This window comes from Lissotriton helveticus, chromosome 6 (assembly GCF_964261635.1).
Source record: "Lissotriton helveticus chromosome 6, aLisHel1.1, whole genome shotgun sequence".
Lineage (NCBI taxonomy): Eukaryota > Metazoa > Chordata > Amphibia > Caudata > Salamandridae > Lissotriton > Lissotriton helveticus.
This window is the reverse complement of record NC_136067.1, coordinates 363,988,547-364,007,957: the sequence shown is the minus strand read 5'-3', so window position 1 is coordinate 364,007,957 and position 19,411 is coordinate 363,988,547. Positions and strand designations below refer to the sequence as shown.

The 19,411-nt window shown below is 40.6% G+C and overlaps 1 non-coding gene and 1 pseudogene across 1 annotated transcript; both read left to right on the top strand.

Annotated features, from left to right (window-relative positions):
• The first annotated feature begins 211 nt into the window (after window positions 1–211).
• LOC144764430 (U2 spliceosomal RNA) lies at window positions 212–381 on the top strand (annotated as a pseudogene).
• Window positions 382–17,798: 17,417 nt separating this feature from the next.
• On the top strand, window positions 17,799–17,985 carry LOC144764441 (U2 spliceosomal RNA). Its single transcript, XR_013596545.1, has one exon. It is a non-coding gene; the product is annotated as a U2 spliceosomal RNA (small nuclear RNA).
• Window positions 17,986–19,411: the final 1,426 nt, after the last annotated feature.

The following is a 19,411-nucleotide window of genomic DNA, read 5'->3' as shown; positions in this document are numbered from 1 at the left end:
CAAGGGAAAGAAAAAGCAGAAAAAATATGGAAACAAGGGAAATGGGCAGACTGGGTTTCTTAAACATAGCCTCACGTGAATACTGTATGCATAAAATCTTGATGGAAAACCGTTAGGTTGGTGCCTGCACGCACCCCCTACTCAGGTTCAAATGTACACCACCCTATGGGATTGGTTAACATGTATCTCTGCAAATTTTTATAAATAAAGTATATTTAAAAAAAAAAATCTGTTCTTATCAGTTTAATATCTGATACATCCTCTATCTGGGGACCATATATTAAATTGATTTTTGGAACAGGGAGATGGAATAGGAGCTTGCTCTGTCCATTCTACGCATCAACCTGGTAATGCAGTACCTCCAGGAATGGTGCACTTCCCTACCCGGGGAAAACAATGGTGTTGAAAAATAGACGAGAAAACGAAAGTAGCGCTTCACTACCAAACCTAGTAAAGTGGCGCTATTGTGTTTGCGTGTGAATAAAAGCAAACTGGTCCCCGTGTCTTGCCTTATTTATGTACTTATTTGACTTATTTGTCACTTTGCGGCACCCGGGCCGTGCGTTATTTATTTATTTATTTTTCGCGTTTAATAAAGATAAATAAAAATTATTTCCTTTTTTTTTTCCCCCCTTCTCCATCCAGACGCTGCACTTTGAAAAGAGACAAACGTCGGAAAAAGATTGTTTTTCGAGCAGCAGACTACTATTGGTTTTGGATCCAATTCACTGGGGAATGAATGAAAGAAGGTTCCCAGCAAGTCAGTAGGATGGAGGGATGGAGGGATGGAGGGATGGAGGGATGGAGGGATGGAGGGATGGAGGGAGGGATGGAGGGATGGAGGGAGGGAGGGAGGGAGGGAGGGAGGAGCATGCAGGCAGGCAGGCTGGCAGAGAAGTGGACACTGCCCTTGGCTTCTCTGAGCAAGAAGAAAAATACAGAGTCCTTTTTCTTCTCTGCCCGCCCCGAACGGCCAAGCCTTATCTATAGGCCTTAGGCTGCAGGGGAGCAGTGTCTCCGGCAAGCGAGGGTGAGGGGCCAGGGGCCGGCCATTTCCGGTCAGGGAGCTGTCCAGGGCATCCTGGGCTGATTCCCAGCATCCCCTGGCTGCCAGGCTTTCTGGCCAGCCGGCTGGAAGCAGTGCGCAGGAAGGGGCAGGGCATGCAAATACTAGAAAGAGGACAACGTGGTTATGCTAAGTGACGCCTAATGAGGCGACAGCCGAGGAGGACTCTGGGAGCCGGGAGAAGGCCTGAGGCCGGGGCCTCCTTTCCACCGGCGCATGCTGAGCTCTTGCTGGGAGTCAGAAAAAGAGGCTAAAGGGCGGCAGGCGACGGTGCAAGGGAAGACCCCGGTCCGGGTCAGCCAGGTGGATTTCTTCGGGAGGCGTTCATTCCGGCACTATTCTGGTTATTGCTTCTCGGCCTTTTGGCTAGGATCAGGTTTATTCTGGTCTGCTAGAGGTGGGAGACGACACTTGACACCCTGAGGGCTGGGCCTGCGTTTCTCTGGAATGTCAGGAGCCAGGCTGCGTCCAGAGGGGTGTAGGGTCATTGCTTGGATTTGCCTAAACCTGCGGGGCTGGGCCTACGCTCCCTGGCTTTTCCGGGGCAAGGCTGCGTCACCAGGTGGGGTGGTCCGGCGGTCTGTATTTACAAGAAAACACATATTTACATGTATTTACAAGGACAAATATTTACAAAGAGACTGCCATTACTAACTAGGAGGCTAAACAATTTAGCTTTGTGACACATGTTAATCAACAGTTTTACAAAGAGTTTAGTAATTTGGTATTAATCTTTATTCATTATTGTTAAAACTTTATTGAAAAATGTCTACCAGTACAAGCAATAATGTAATGCAGCCTCCTCTATTCCTCGAGTTGCCGGGAAAGCCTATTAACCCTTGGCACAAATGGTTTAGAATATTTGAAAATTATCTAGAGGCTATTGATGCTGGCAAATACTCAGCTGCTAGGAAAAAGGCTTTACTATTTAATCATCTTGGTAATGCGGGGCAAGATGTGTTTGATAATCTTCCTATTGTTCCAGCTCCCAGGGGAGATGAAACATGGGATGTTTTTAAAGAGGCTATTATACGTATAAGTAGACAATATGTTGATTAGCCTTCGGTGATGGTTGAACGGCATGAATGTTTTAAAAGGAAGCAGTCATCTGATGAATCCATTGAGGATTATTTAGCTAGTCTACATGTTTTAGCGTCTAAATGTGTTTTTGCAGATTATCTGGATACAGCTTTAAGGGATCAATTAGTTTTTAATTGTTTTAATAAAAAAATACAAGAAAGAATTCTTACTTGTAAAACTCTCTCTCTCTCGAAGAGGTTATGGAAATTGCTAGAAGTATAGAACGTTCAGTAGTTTCTTCTAAGATTTTAGCTGGTAATACTAACAATACTTCTTCAGATATATCTAGAGTTGCCACAGTTAATGTTGATTCACTTAACAATGAAACCAGTGAATGTATGGTTTCTCATAAACATTTTTAATTGTATTGTTTTAATAAAAAAAATACAAGAAAGAATTCTTACTTGTAAAAATCCCTCTCTCGAAGAGGTTATGGAAATTGCTAGAAGTATAGAACGTTCAGTAGTTTCTTCTAAGATTTTAGCTGGTAATACTTCTTCAGATATATCTAGAGTTGCCACAGTTAATGTTGATTCACTTAACAATGAAACCAGTGTATGTATGGTTTCTCATAAAAATGTGTATAAAAAGAACACAGAACGAAAAGGTAGTGGGAGTTGCTACAGATGTGGCTCAAAATTTCATATGGGTAACAACCCTAATTGTCCTGCGCAGGGAAAACGATGTAACAATTGCAAAAAGGTTGGACATCTTTTCAATCTTTGCCATGCACCGAAGTCTAAAGTTAGGGTCAGTCAATTAGATGTGGAGAATGATATTTTATCTAAAGCTATCAACAATATTTCTATTTCCGTTGTGGAAATTAATGCAGTTGGGGATGGTGTGAAACGTTGTAAAGGTCCTATTTGTGAGACGAAAATTGGTAATATAGATATGAATGTTACTGCAGACTCTGGATCACCAATCACGATTTTGGCTGAAAAAACTTTTAATAAATGTTGGTCCCAGAAGCGATTGAAACCTACTGCTATCAACCCTAAAGCTTTTGGGGAATTTGATATTATCATGAAAGGGTACTTTGATGATAGTATTTTATTCAAAGGTAGGAATATTTATACCAAGATTTATGTTGCTGTCAATGGAAGAGACATATTAGGTTGGCAGGACCAAGCTAATTTGGGGATTATTTTAAGACCTGGGCATGATGAACCTGTAATCCTAGGTGAAATTCTAGTTTGATCTATTCAAGAGACTCCCAAGTTGGATGATTTTTCTAAGAAATTGCATGATAAATTCCCCACTGTCTTTTCTAATAAGATTGGTATGATTAAGGATTTTGAGCACACTATCAAACTTACGAGTAATGCTATCCCTGTTAAACAAAAAGTAAGACCTGTACCCTTGTGTGCACAGGAAGATCTCAAAACATTACTCAAGAATATGTGTGCACAAGGTATTATTGAACAGGTGGAATCCTCTGAGTGGGTTTCTGTGGCTGTCTCGCATGGAAAAGTTCAGGCGATATACGCTTATGTGCTGATTTGAGGGTCCTGAATAGAAATACCCTTGTTGATTGCCATCCTCTTCCTAGGACATATGAAATGTTAGCTAGAGTGGGGGGTAGTAAATATTTTTCAACAATTGATTTACATTCTGCGTATCATCAGATACCTCTTCATAGAGACTCTCAACACTTAACCACGTTTGTCACACCGTTTGATGTGTACAAGTATAAGCGCATGCCATTTGGTTTGGCGTCAGCCGCAAGCGTTTTTCAACGTATTATGGACAAAGTCTTTGGTGATCGTTTTGGAATACAAGCATTTCAGGACGATATCTTGATCCATACTGAAAAATTGGATCAACATATTGCTTTGTTGGATGAAGTGTTGGAAAAGCTTGGATCTAATGGCATGACTTAATACTGGTAAATGTAAATTTTTAACGCAGGAGGTTAACTATTTAGGGCACAACATTTCTTCAGAGGGTATAAACCTAAGGTTCATTACTTAAACGGATTAATGATGCTAGTGTTCCCACAGATCAAGAGCCTCTGCGCGCCTTTTTAGGTTTAAGCGAATATTATGCTCGCTTTGTTCAAGGCTATGCAGTTATTGTGCAACCGTTGAGGAATCTTCTAAAAAAAATAGTGAAATACATCTGGACAGAAGAGTGTCAAAAAGTGTTTAATCTGTAAAAAAACTTATTGTGACGGCTCCAGCAATCAAGCCATTTACACACGGAGTAAATTGTGTTATTACAGTCGATGCCAGTGCTAGAGGGTTAGGAGCTGTTCTTAGTCAGTTTGTTAATGGCAAGGAATGTACTATTGCATTTGCCTCTTGCACGTTGAATTCTAGTGAGAAGAACTATAGCACAATAGAACTAGAAGCGTTGGCGTGTGCTTGGGCTTCTGAGAAATTCAGAATGCATATATGGGGGACCATGTATGAATTACATACAGATCATAAACTTTTAATATTCATGTTAGGGGACAGTTGTTCTAATAGGGCTTTGTGCAGATTGATTCGTATTTTGTCAAAATTACAGGAATTTAATTTTGAAATTAAGTATATTGCTGGTGGGGGGAACGTAAGTGCTGATTGTCTGTTCAGGTTGCCATTTGATTCTGATGATTCGAGTGAGTGCTCTGGTAAAAATTTTAATGATGTGGAGTATGTTTTTACTGTTCATGACATTAATGAACAGTTCAAGATTTGACTCAGAATGGTTGAATAGTTCCATAAAAGATGATTGTTTAACTCAGGTGAAGACATTTCTGGTTAAGGGTTGGCCGCATGATATAAATATGTCCATGGTATTGAGAAATTTTGCTCAAGTTGCATCTGAATTATCAGTAGGGAATGATATTGTAATGAGACATGATTTATTTGTTCCTCCTGAGAGTTTAAGATCTAATATTGTTGCCTTAGCCCATGAGGGCCATTTAGGGATTTCTGCCACTGTTAAGAAGATAAGACAGACGTACTGGTGGCCAGGTATTGATGGTCAGGTAAAGAGACTTGTGGACACTTGTTCAGAATGTTTATGCTCAGACAAGCATTGGAAAACTTTGAATAGTCCACTAATACCAGTCAATTGGCCTGGTAATGCTTGGGAAAAGATTGGGTTAGATTTCACTGGTCCCTTAAATATATTTGGGAGTGATAGGAGATTTTTGATTGTAGCCATAGATTACTATTCGAAATGGCTTTACTTTTCATTTGTTAGTAATGCCGATTCAGCTTCAGCTGTCGCTTTCTTAAAGTTTTTGTTTCTAATGGAAGGCAGGGTGAAAGAAGTTGTCACAGATAAAGGATTTCATTTTGTTTCTGAAATGTTTGAGGATTTTATTATTAAACAAGATGGTAAACATATAAGAGTACCTTTGTATAGTCCAGCCTCCAATGGTTTAGTGGAGAGAGAGAATAGGTTGATAAAAGAGGGAATTCAGACGGCAGTGGCAAATAATTTGAATGTATTTGAATTTTTGCAATTCAAGATCTGGAATTACAATATAACGCCCCAGAGTACTACTGATGTTGCTCCTTTTATTCTTTTAAGGGGTAGGAAACCTATTACATCTATCACTCCATCTTGGTTGTTGGGAAAAGTTGGAAAATGTCATAATATTGATTTGAGGAAGATTAGGGAACATGTTGAGAAAAAACAAAACAGTTATAAGACAAATTATGACACGAAAATGCATGTTAAAGAGGGTGTTCTCAAGGTTGGGGATTGGGTGTTAGTTAAAAAACCCAATAAAGTGTGTGTAGGACAGTCTAAATTTTCTGAACCAGTAAAAGTTTTGAAGATTAACAAAACTGCTGTTTTGTTACAAAATAAAGGGTGGTGGAACAGTAATGCATTAGTCAAGGTTTCTTCCGAACAAGCTAATATTACTTTACAGAAAGTTAACTCAACTACACCTTGTCATAGGCAGGATTGGTTTGATTTTGATAAATTGACTGAATCAAATCAACCTGGGCATCTGGAAAGTCCGGCTTTGAGAGGTGTTGGACGTGTTTTTGATAGAGGGGATTCACATTCTAGGAGTGGGTCAGTAGGTTCCGAATTTTTACCTGCTCGCTCCAGTGATATTGCTGGTGGAAGTGGTGAAAGTGTTACAAGATGTAGTACACGTTTAAGATCTGCTCCTATTTATTCCAGAGAGTATGTGTATTATTAATTTTTGTTTTATTTTATGTTTTATTTATTAATTTTTGTTTATATATTTTTTTGTTTTATCTCTCTTTGTGAATCTCTCTAAAAAAAAAAAAAAGAAGAGGGAGGTGTGTAATATGTAGGTAAGATGTTCTTTTGCTTTAAAGAATGTTATGAATGTAGAATTCCTTACTTGTTATTGAGTGTTCTTATTCTGCTAAGCTATGTGTATCATTCAAGAAGTAGACTTCATCAAGGTTGTACTGGTCTTGGGTCGTAACAAGAATAAATCTTGAATTCAACTTGGATGTCTCATATTTGGATTTCTTTGGTATAACCTGCATACTACATATTTTGGCGACGGGATTATTGGACTTGGACCCACCGACAATTTAAAAGAAAATGTGAGTCATTGGTTTTCATTATATTTGGAGGCAAAACGAACGGGATTTCAACCATTGGATCGCATTTCGTATCAGCATTAATTAATTGACTTGCACATCTTGTGGTATTTGCCTAGCTCACTTTTGGCTGACGGTGATCTATCATATTTGCATTTTGTGCTTAGAGATGTTCGTTATGCTGTTTGCCTTCAATTAATGACTCTACACTTTGTGCGCTGTGGCGTGTTTGTTCGACTGTCGGCATCGGGCAGTAAGTGATTTTATCGGCTGTCATTTTCCGGCAGTACTGGGGATCTCAGACTGTTAAATCAACACGGAGCTACACCTGCATCTTTCAAAAGTTAAAGTTGCACTTACTGGTTGTCTCGCGTATACCGGAATAACAAAGAACTTTCACATCGCTGGCTGTCTCAGTCGCGCATTTGGAATTACGCACATTGAAGATTCTGACTTGTGACATCATCGCGTGTTTCTACGCACGATGCACGTTTACGGACGGCCATTTTAACTTGTTATTGTGGTTGCTTGGCAACAAGTACAAACGGAGGAAATCAGAGACATTAATGCATGAGCTGTTTCTTCACGAAGGAAATACGAATTAAAGCGCTAGCAATTTAATAGAGTAAATATTGTGAATGTGTTAACATCGTTATAACAAGGAAGTTTAGGATTAGCCAACTGGATATATTTCTATAAGGAATTTAGGTATTTCTTTATTTCTAAAAATTTGCTGATTACTTTACTTGTTTTTAACTAAAATACTTAAACAATTTAGCTTTGTGACACATGTTAATCAACAGTTTTACAAAGAGTTTAATAATTTGGTATTAATCTTTATTCATTATTGTTCAAACTTTATTGAAAAATGTCTACCAGTAGTAGCAATAATGTAATGCAGCCTCCTCCATTCCTTGAGTTGCCAGGAAAGACTATTAAACCTTGGCACAAATGGTTTAGGATATTTGAAAATTATCTAGAGGCTATTGATGCCGGCAAATACGCAGCAGCTAGGAAAAAGGCTTTACTATTTAATCATCTTGGTAATGCAGGGCAAGATGTTTTTGATAATCTTCCTATTGCTCCAGCTCCCAGGGGAGATGAAACATGGGATGTTTTTAAAGAGGCTATTACATGTATAAGTAGACAATATGTTGATTAGCCTTCGGTGATGGCTGAACAGCATGAATGTTTCAAAAGGAAGCAGTCATCTGATGAATCCATTGAGGATTATTTAGCTAGTCTACATGTTTTAGCGTCTAAATGTGTTTTTGCAGATTATCTGGATACAGCTTTAAGGGATCAATTAGTTTTTAATTGTTTTAATAAAAAAATACAAGAAAGAATTCTTACTTGTAAAACTCTCTCTCTCTCGAAGAGGTTATGGAAATTGCTAGAAGTATAGAACGTTCAGTAGTTTCTTCTAAGATTTTAGCTGGTAATACTAACAATACTTCTTCAGATATATCTAGAGTTGCCACAGTTAATGTTGATTCACTTAACAATGAAACCAGTGAATGTATGGTTTCTCATAAACATTTTTAAAAAAAGAACACAGAACGAAAAGGTAGTGGGAGTTGCTACAGATGTGGCTCAAAATTTCATATGGGTAACAACCCTAATTGTCCTGCACAGGGAAAACGATGTAACAATTGCAAAAAGGTTGGACATTTTTTCAATGTTTGCCATGCACCGAAGTCTAAAGTTAGGGTCAGTCAATTAGATGTGGAGAATGATATTTTATCTAAAGCTATCAACAATATTTCTATTTCCGTTGTGGAAATTAATGCAGTTGGGGATGGTGTGAAACGTTGTAAAGGTCCTATTTGTGAGACGAAAATTGGTAATATAGATATGAATGTTACTGCAGACTCTGGGTCACCAATCACGATTTTGGCTGAAAAAACTTTTAATAAATTTTGGTCCCAGAAGCTATTGAAACCTACCACTATCAACCCTAAAGCTTTTGGGGAATTTGATATTATCATGAAAGGGTACTTTGATGATAGTATTTTATTCAAAGGTAGGAATATTTACACCAAGATTTATGTTGCTGTCAATGGAAGAGACATATTAGGTTGGCAGGACCAAGCTAAATTGGGGATTATTTTTAGACCTGGGCATGATGTACCTGTAATCCTATGTGACATGCCAGTTTTATCTATTCAAGAGACTCCCAAGTTGGATGAGTTTTCTAAGAAATTGCATGATAAATTTCCCACTGTCTTTTCTAATAAGATTGGTATGATTAAGGATTTTGAGTACACCATCAAACTTAAGAGTAATGCTATCCCTGTTAAAAAAAAAAGTAAGACCTGTACCCTTGTCTGCACAGGAAGATCTCAAAAAATTACTCAGGAATATGTGTGCACAAGGAATTATTGAACAGGTGGAATCCTCTGAGTGGGTTTCTGCGGCTGTCGTCGCAAGGAAAAGTTCAGTCGATATACGCTTATGTGCTGATTTGAGGGTCCTGAATAGAAATATCCTTGTTGATTGCCATCTTCTTCCTAGGATATATGAAATGTTAGCTAGAGTGGGGGATAGTAAATATTTTTCAACAATTGATTTACGTTCTGCGTATCATCAGATCCCTCTTTATAGAGACTCTCAACACTTAACCACGTTTGTCACACCATTTGGTGTGTACAAGTATAAGCGCATGCCATTTGGTTTGGCGTCAGCCGCAAGCTTTTTTCAACGTATTATGGACAAAGTCTTTGGTGATCGTGTTGGAATACAAGCATTTCAGGACGATATCTTGATCCATACTGAAAAATTGGATCATCATATTGCTTTGTTGGATGAAGTGTTGGAAAAGCTTGGATCTAATGGCATGACTGTTAATTTTGGTAAATGTAAATTTTTAACGCAGGAGGGTTAACTATTTAGGGCACAACATTTCTTCAGAGGGTATAAACCTAAGGTTTCATTACTTAAACGGATTATTGATGCTAGTGTTCCCACAGATAAAGACTCTCTACGCGCCTTTTTAGGTTTAAGCGAATATTATGCTCGCTTTGTTCAAGGCTATGCAGTTATTGTGCAACCGTTGAGGAATTTTCTAAAAAAAATGTGAAATACATCTGGACAGAAGAGTGTCAAAAAGTGTTTGAATTTGTAAAAAAACCTATTGTGACGGCTCCAGCAATCAAGCCATTTACACACGGTGTAAATTGTATTATTACAGTTGATGCCAGTGCTAGAGGGTTAGGAGCTGTTCTTAGTCAGTTTGTTAATGGCAAGGAATGTACTATTGCATTTGCCTCTCGCACGTTGAATTCTAGTGAGAAGAACTATAGCACAATAGAACGAGAAGCGTTGGCATGTGCTTGGGCTTCTGAGAAATTCAGAATGTATATATGGGGGACTAGGTATGAATTACATACAGATCATAAACCTTTAATATTCATGTTAGGGGACAGTTGTTCTAATAGGGCTTGTGCAGATTGATACGTATTTTATCAAAATTACAGGAATTTAATTTTGAAATTAAGTATATTCCTGGAGGGAGGAACGTAAGAGCTGATTGTCTGTCCCGGTTGCCATCTGATTCTGATGATTTGAGTGAGTGCTCTGGTAAAAAATTTAATGATGTGGAGTATGTTTTTACTGTTCATGACATTAACCCCATCGACGCTCATGACGAGCCCAGCTCGTCATGGAGTTTCCATTGACTTCAATGGAAATTACATTCAAAGCCATGAAACACCTTAGCATCCAAGTGGTTAATGAACAGATCAAGATTTCTGAGTCAGAATGGTTGAATAGTTCCATAAAAGATGATTGTTTAACTCAGGTGAAGAAATTTAGGGTCGGCCACATGATAGAAATATGTCTATGGAATTGAGAAATTTTGCTCAAGTTGCATCTGAATTATCAGTAGTGAATGATATTGTAATGAGCCAGGATTTATTTGTTCCTCCTGCAAGTTTAAGATCTAATATTGTTGCCTTAGCCCATGAGGGCCATTTAGGTATTTCTGCCACTGTTAAGAAGATAAGACAGACGTACTGGTGGCCAGGTATTGATGGTGAGGTAAAGAGACATGTGGACACTTGTTCAGAATGTTTATGCTCAGACAAGCATTGGAAAACTTCGAATAGTCCACTAATACCAGTCAATTGGCCTGGTAATGCTTTGGAAAAGATTGGGTTAGATTTCACTGGTCCCTTAAATATATTTGGGAGTGATAAGAGATTTTTGATTGTAGCCATAGATTACTATTCAAAATGGCTTTTTTTTCATTTGTTAGTAATGCTGATTCAGCTTCAGCTGTCGCTTTCTTAAAGTTTTTGTTTCTAATGGAAGGCAGGGTGAAAGAAGTGGTCACGGATAACGGATCTTATTTTGTTTATGGAATGTTTGATGATGTTCTTATTAAACAAGATGTTAAACATATAAGAGTGTATAGTCCAGCCTCTAATGGTTTAGTGGAGAGAGTGAATAGGTTGATAAAAGAGGGAATTCAGACGGCAGTGGCAAATAATTTGAATGTATTTGAATTTTTGCAATTCAAGATCTGGAATTACAATATAACGCCCCGGAGTACTACTGATGTTGCTCCTTTTATTCTTTTAAGGGGTAGGAAACCTATTTCATCTATCACTCCATCTTGGTTGTTGGGAAAAGTTGGACAATGTCATAATATTGATTTGAGGAAGGTTAGGGAACATGTTGAGGAAAAACAAAACTGTTATAAGACAAATTATGACAAGAAAGTGCATGTTAAAGAGGGTGTTCTCAAGGTTGGGGATTGGGTGTTGGTTAAAAAACCCAATAAAGTGTGTAAAGGACAGTCTAAATTTTCTGAACCAGTAAAAGTTTTGAAGATTAACAAAACTGCTGTTTTGTTACAAAATACAGGGTGGTGGAACAGTAATGCATTAGTCAAGGTTTCTTCAGAACAAGCTAATATTTTTTTACAGAAAGTTAACTCAACTACACCTTGTCATAGACAGGATTAGTTTGATCTTGATAAATTGACTGAATCAAATCAAACTGGGCATCTGGAAAGTCCGGCTTTGAGAGATGATGGACGTGATTTTGATTCACATCCTAGGAGTGGGTCAGTAGGTTCCGAATTTGTACCTGCTCGCTCCAGTGATATTGCTGGTGGAAGTGGCGAAAGTGTTACAAGATGTACTACACGTTTAAGATCTGCTCCTATTTATTCCAGAGAGTATGTGTATTATTAATTTTTGTTTTATTTTATTTTTTATTTATTCATTTTTGTTTATATATTTTTGTTGTTGTTTTCTCTCTCTTTATGAATCTCTCTGGAAACAAAAAGAGGGAGGTGTGTAATATGTAGGTAAGATGTTCTTTTGCTTTAAGGAATGTTATGAATGTAGAATTCCTTACATGTTATTGAGTGTTCTTATTCTGTTAAGCTATGTGTATCATTCAAGAAGTAGACTTCATCAAGGTTGTACTGGTCGTGGGTCCTAACAAGAATAAATCTTGAATTCAAGTTGGATGTCTCATATTTGGATTTCTTTGGTATAACCTGCATACTTCACACTCGTGATATTTTAACCCCTTAGGAACTTTCTGCTTTTTCAGTGACTTTGGTGATACATTGCATTGCGAGCAGTGTCAGCTGCCAGCTCGTCTATAAGTTTCTTTGTGGTTGCATTTGTGTTTTATTTCTTGCCATTAAGTTTCTACACTTGCTCCTTTCCCTCAACACGGAGCTTGGCACTTTTCTTTTTTCTCCTTGTTGGGGGCCCCTCCCCCGGGCTGTGCAGGCATTAGCATGGCTTATTCCCGTATGGGTAATGCACGGGGTTTTGGTTTCATATCTAACACTGTACGTGTAGAGGTTAGTGAGGCTTACAAAAAGGAAAAAAATTGCTTTTTTTGGTTGACGCTATTATCAAGGAAGAATGCAAAATTGTTGAACGTGCTATAGAATGTATACAGGATTTCTCAAACTGGGGCATTTTTGATGTGACCTTTTGAAGTGAAACGATCTGTAAAGATTTTTTGCAATGTGTGGCGCCTCGTCAGGAAACCAAGCCCTTTTGGGGTCTCACTGTCACCTCTATGTCTGCCCCTAAGGAGGTTACCCTGGTGGTACATATGTACAATCCTTATGCAGACCACAGGCTCATTGAGGTGTATTTAAATCATTACTGTGATACTATTAGGGGTGGCCAAAAAGTTCACAATATTTGTGGGATATGGAATGGGAAACGTAAATATGTTGTCACCTTCAAAGAGGATCCTGGGGTATTGGGGGTCTGGCGCATCCACCGCAGACCATCACATTAGGGGCAAATAAGGGGTTTCTGGTCTATTCCGGACAGCCCCAGTTTTGCAGGCTCTGTCAGCAATTTGGCAACGCAAAAGAGCAATGTTCTGGTATGGCGTGTAAGAATTGTGGAGGCCTTGATCACAGGGCCCAGAACTGTGTGGTACCCAAAAAATGTAACCTCTGTGGTGGTGTAGATCATTTGTTCAAAACCTGTCCTAAAAGTACATTTTCTTATGCTTCTGCTGCTAGCGCGCAGGGTCCTCCACCTCCTGCCCCAGCCCCGCCTGATGCAGCGTCCGTTTCTGCTCCAGTTCCAGAGATTACTGACTCCGCCATCTTAGGGGTAATAGACGGTATAGAAATTAAGAGATGTGGTCCCACTCAGGAGGTTGAGGGGGAAGAGGAGGAGGAGGAGGAGGAGACTGATGCCGCCTATGGTATTGATCCTTGCGCAACAGACCTGGACATCCAGTCTTTGCAGGACGAGGATGCGGAGAAAGAACGTGCTGAAACCTTGCGCCTTAAGAAAAAAGCCTTGGATAGAAAGGCACTGTGTGCAGGTTTGTCCCAGTCAGAGCCTGTGGTGGTTGTTGTTCAAAGTGATGTTGCTCAGGCGCCTTCCAAGTCTACAGCTTCCCTTACGGAGGTGCCTGAAACTATTCCTTCTGTTGTTCCTCCAACAGTAAACCCGCCTCCTAAACCACAGCGTATGGTGAAATTGGTGAAGAAGACCGTTGCATCCCCTGGGTTGAATGTGACCCCACCGGTTGTGGCCAAGGAACAGACGTCACCCATGGAACATAGTGGATGGAGCACAAATAAGCAGAAATCCTGTGTTTCACAGCAAGTGAAAGACTCCATTCCTTCCACACGCTCCAAGCAAAAGCGTGTTTCCTCTCTGGATCGTTTTTCAGGGGGGGGGCGGTATGACCCCTTACTTTGCCTCTCTGACTCAGAGGAGGCTTTTCAGGAGGTTGCCCAGGTGCTGGACATCACTGATAGTCCGGCACTGGACCTAGAAGGTACACCAGATTTGGAGGCTTTGTTCTCGGCATCCACTCTCCAGGGTACTGAGGTCCAGACTTTGTGTGAAGGGGATGTTTCAGGGGTGGCATCTTGAACTGTATGTCATTATGGCACTTGTCTTACTTTTATGTATCACGGCTCTTTCCCTTGCCTCCTGCAATGTGCGGGGTATGGGGACCGACTTAAGTAGATGTATGGTTTTGGATTATTTTGGTCAAACCACTTATGATGTCATTTGTTTGCAAGAATGTTATATCCCTCATCAGCTAAAACATTTTTCTTTTCAGCGCTACTGGCCTTACAGACCCTCAGCTTGGTCCGGAGGCGCAAACAAAAACAATGGCATTGTAGTCCTTTTTAGGAATAAGCATTGGCAAATCACGGAGGAAAAGGTCCTCTGGCCGGGCGTACTATGCTGTTATCAGTTCTAATGGATGGTCTTCCTTTCAGGTTATGTGTTGTTTACGCTCCAGCTACTAACCTGAGAGGGAGCAATTGTTCCATGTGTTAAAACCCTTTCTTGCAGGTGCTACACAGACGCTCCTTGTTGGCGATTTCAACTGCATTTTACATATGAAGGATAGGCAGGGTGCACAGGTCGGCTATACTTTAGATCTCACCTCGAAACTTTTGTTGTCCCTTCTTCACGATTTAGATTTTTATGACACCTACCAGAAGTATTATCCGCCCGGGGTAGGTTTCACTTGGGAGGCGGCTCATGGGAACTCCCGCTCCCGCCTGGATTTTGTGTTTGCCTCCAAGTCCTTGCACGCAATTAGCTGTGGTCTTATTAGGGTGCCTTTCTCAGATCATAAAGTGTTGGCTATAGGTATCACCCTTCCGGGTACACATCAACGAGGTTCTGGTTGTTGGAAACTGAACAATGACCTCTTATTGGATTATAAAATTTGTAAATCATATGCTCAATGTTATGGTGCATGGACTGTTCAAAAAAAGTAGGTTTCCAGATATTTACAAATGGTGGTGTTGGGTTAAACATAAAAGTAGGCTTTTCTTTCAGGAACAAGGACGGCTCAAGCGTAGGGCTGCCTGGGCTGCTTTCCAAAAATTGCATTGCCGCCTTATTCTTCTACATCAGTTGGGGGAAGCAGGCAAGGATGTCAAATATGAGGTCCGGTTGCTCACACTTGCGATGAATAATTGGTTGATACGTAGAGACACGATCTTTCATTCTCGGGTCAAATATTACCAAGAAAATGAGAAATGTACATCTTTTTCTTCAAAAAGGCTAAATCTGCTCAAAAACTCCTGACGCATTTGCGTGAGGAAAATGGGACTGTTGTACAAGGTGTAGACCGATGCCAGCGAATCGCATTTGATTTTTATTTCAATTTGTATGCTTTGCCACAACACTTGTCTACCGATGCAGACCTTGAAGAATATTGTTCAGGCCTGGAGGGTGGTCTCGATTAGGCCCAAGTCGCTCACTTGGACCAACCATTTGATGGTGAGGATTTTCTAGTTGCACTTCAGTCCGTCCCTAGGAGGTCTGGCCCAGGGCTCGATGGGCTCACTTGGGAGTTCTATAGAAAGTTTTGGGGTCTGATATGTATTGATTATATGGCTATGATAAATGCTGGGTTTGCCAATAACCTTTTTTCCACAGATTTCTCTGTTGGGGTACTTTCTCTGATATTCAAGAAAGGGGATGAAACATCACTGGACAATTGGAGGCCCATTACCCTCCTAAATGTAGATGATAAATTGATGGCAAAAGTGTTGGCACGTCGCTTGCGAACTGTCATGCATACATGTGTACGCCCAGATCAAGCTTGTGCTATTCGCGGGCGTACAATTGTGGATAGTCTAGTTACCTTGCGTGATACCTTCTGGTATGTATCATCAAGAAAGCACTCTCCCTTTGGGTCTTCTCAGCCTCGATTTCCACAAGGCCTTTGATACAGTGTCCCATGATTTTCTTTTTTTATTTTTGAAACGCATGAAAGTTCCACCTGCGTTTCTTCAAAAGATACATGCTCTTTACAATGGTGCTACCAGCAGAGGTAATATTAACAGGTTTTTTTCTGCTCCTTTTCCTATTCTTTCCGGGGTCCGTCAGGGGTGTCCTATGTCACCCATCTTTTTCGTTTGTGCATTAGAGCCTTTTCTGTGTAAACTGCGGCAAGACAAAGTCATTAAAGGGGTTTTTGTTCCTGGGGGTTCGGGGATTCAGCACAAATTTGTGGAATACATGGATGACGTCACGGTGTTGTGTACCAATGCTGCCTCTGTCCGCAGGACACTGTTACAGGCCTCTCTTTTTCAGTCACATTCTGGTTTGAGTCTTAACATGGGTAAAAGTGTTTGTTTTACTACAGGGCCCTGGGATCGAATGGAAAATTTACCAGTCCTCGTTACTTCGGAACCTTTTAAAATCCTGGGAGTATACTTTGGGGTTTGCGGGTTTGAGGAGTGAAATTGGGCTGAACTTCAGGCGAAATTATTAAAAAAGCTTTCCCTATGGTCCTTGCGCAAGCTGACGCTTGAAGGCAAAGTTTTGGTTATTAAAGCTGTTTTATTTCCGTTATTGTTGTACCTTGCTATGGTTTTTCCTCCCAAATACCGCACTTTCCAGAAAATTCAGAAAATGTTTTTTACCTTTTTATGGAACTCTCGCATGGAGAAACTTAGCAGAGATAAAGTTTGTCGACAGTGGGGGAATGGGGGTAAAAGTTTACTTTAAAACGTTTTTGTTGTCCAAATTATTATGTTATGTTGTATCACGCACTGCTGATGATCTGAAATCTGTTCCTGCCTTATTTACCAAGTATTTTCTAGGAGCACGGATACAGCGTTTTGGACTTTTTTCCCCTTCCAATTGTTTTTCCTTGGCCCACGATGCACCACCATTTTATAAAGACCTTTGTTCCTTTTTGCAGACCTTGGACACAGAAACTTTTGATAGGGACATCTGTATTCACCCCACCAGGCTAAAGAACGAACTTCGTAAAACTGAGCAACCGATCCTGTTGGGTGTTCGAACTGAGGCTCAGTCGGTGTGAGTCTGGAAAATGGTGGGTCACAGGGACATTACCCGCAGTCAGCGTGACCTGGCTTGGATGGCCGCACATGGAAGCCTTTCTGTAAAAGTTTTTGAACATCGGAGAGGTTTGGCCCCCACAGCATGTTGTCCGCGCCCCAGATGCGGCCACGACGAAACCATTTTCCATCTCCTGTGGGGTTGTCTTTAAGCGAAGAAATTTTGGGTTTTGTTGCGGCCTTTTCTTTCAAACATTGCTGGCATTGCTGCCTTGATTTTCAACGCCCTTTTGTATGGACAGGACATTTCTGCACGGCGCCCTCCCACTGCCTGGAGACTGTTGAACTGTGCCAAAGAGGCTTTATGGGATGCCAGGAACCTGTTTCTTTTTCTCCATAAGGAAAATATGCAGAAATCTTTTTTTGGATAAAGTTATGACCTATGTTTCTGTTGATCGTGCCACCTTAGGGATTGACGACACCAACACCTTGTGGCAAATTAAGAACTGGGAGGGTTTGGTCACCTAGAAAACTAGACAGTTATGATTAAATAACTTGTTTATACGCTTGTTTTTGTTTGTCTGCTTTGCCACCGTGTTGTAACAGGATTGGCATTTATAAACGCACCAAATTTATCTGCCTGTAGTGTACAAAGTTTTCATCATCATATCTGTATGTATTTCCTAAAGACCACTTAATGTAACCTTGGTCTTTTAAATGTTATATATTTCTGTATCTGTGCCTTCATCCAGATTTACTCATCATATCTGTATATATCTCCTATGGACCACTTGATGTAACTTTGGTCTTTTAAATTGTATATTTCTGTATCTGTGCCTTTATCTATTCAATAAAGGTTTTTGAAAGAAAAATAAACTGTTCTTATCAGTTTAATATCCGATACGTCCTCTATCTGGGGACCATATATTAAATTGATTTATGGAACAGTGAGATGGAATAGGAGCTTGCTCTGTCCACTCCACGCATCAACCTGGTATTGCAGTACCTCCAGGAATGGTGCACTTCCCCACCCGGGCAAAACAATGCTGTTGAAAAATAGAATAGAAAACGAAAGTAGCGCTTCCCTACCAAACCATGTAAAGTGGCGCTATTGTGTTTGCATGTGAATAAAAGCAAACTGGTCACCGTGTCTTGCCTTATTTATGTATTTATTTGACTTATTTGCCGCTTTGCGGCACCCGGGCTGTGCGTAATTTATTTATTCATGTTTAAAAAATAAATAAAAAATCTTTCTTTTTTTTCCTCTTCTCCATCCAGACGCTGCACTTTGACAAGAGACAAACGTTGGAAAAATACTGTTTTTCCAGCAGCAGAGTTTCATTGGTTTTGGATACATTTCACTGGGGAACGAATGGAAGAAGGTTCCCAGCAAGCCAGTAGGATGGATGGAGGGAGGGAGGGGGGGAGGGAGGCAGGCAGGCTGGCAGAGAAGTGGACACTGCCCTTGGCTTCTCTGAGCAAGAAGAAAAATAGAGAGGGGCATATTACCAAGGGCCTCATCGCCATTTTAGCAGGAATTGTTCCCGCTAATGCGGCGATAAAACTATCGCCCTATGATCAAGCTGCCGCTAACTACTGTTAGCGACAGTTTCCACGCGTTAGCAACAGGAAAAATTATCGCGAAACACGGAAGCGATAAATATCGCTAATGATATGCGAGGTAGGCGTACCCTCGTTAAATTTCACCAAAAAAGTCGCTAAAACGATATCACACTATTAACAACTAACGCATGGACATGCTTAGTGGGGAAAAAATTCCCGCTAAGGGCCCTAAGCTGGAGATAAATAAGAACTGCTAAAACCAGTTCTAAAACAGCCAAACTGGAGATAAAAAAAACAAATAAAAGGAGACATAGGCCAGCCCAGCCCAACCACAAAGCTGAGGACCTGCAGACGCCATGGAGGCAGTAATCATACAGCTTGGAGTTCCACAAAGGCCACAGCCCCCAACACCGCCACCACCACCGCCTCCTGGACCACCACCAAGGCAGCGGCAAAGACGACGGCGGCCAATGCGCACACGACTTGTCCTTGGAGATCTACAACCCCAGGATTTCATAGCCCACTACAGGCTCAAACGGACATCTATTGAGTATATACTGAACCACATTGGCCACAGACTCACACCAGGAACCCAGCGGATAACCAATATCCCCCAGCAAACAAAGCTACTGGCTGTGCTGCATTTCCTGGCCTCAGGAACATTTCAACCCACAACATCCAGAGTGGGTGGAGTCTCACAGGCAGCCTTTTCAAGATTCCTCCCAATTGTGTTGGATGGCATAATCAGCCTGATACCTCAGAAGCTACACTTCAACAATACTGTGCGTGAACAGCTCCTGGTCAAGCAGGGTTTCCACGCCATAGCTGGATTTCCACAAGTACTGGGTGCAATAGACTGCACACATATCCGATTAGTGCCACCTGCGGACA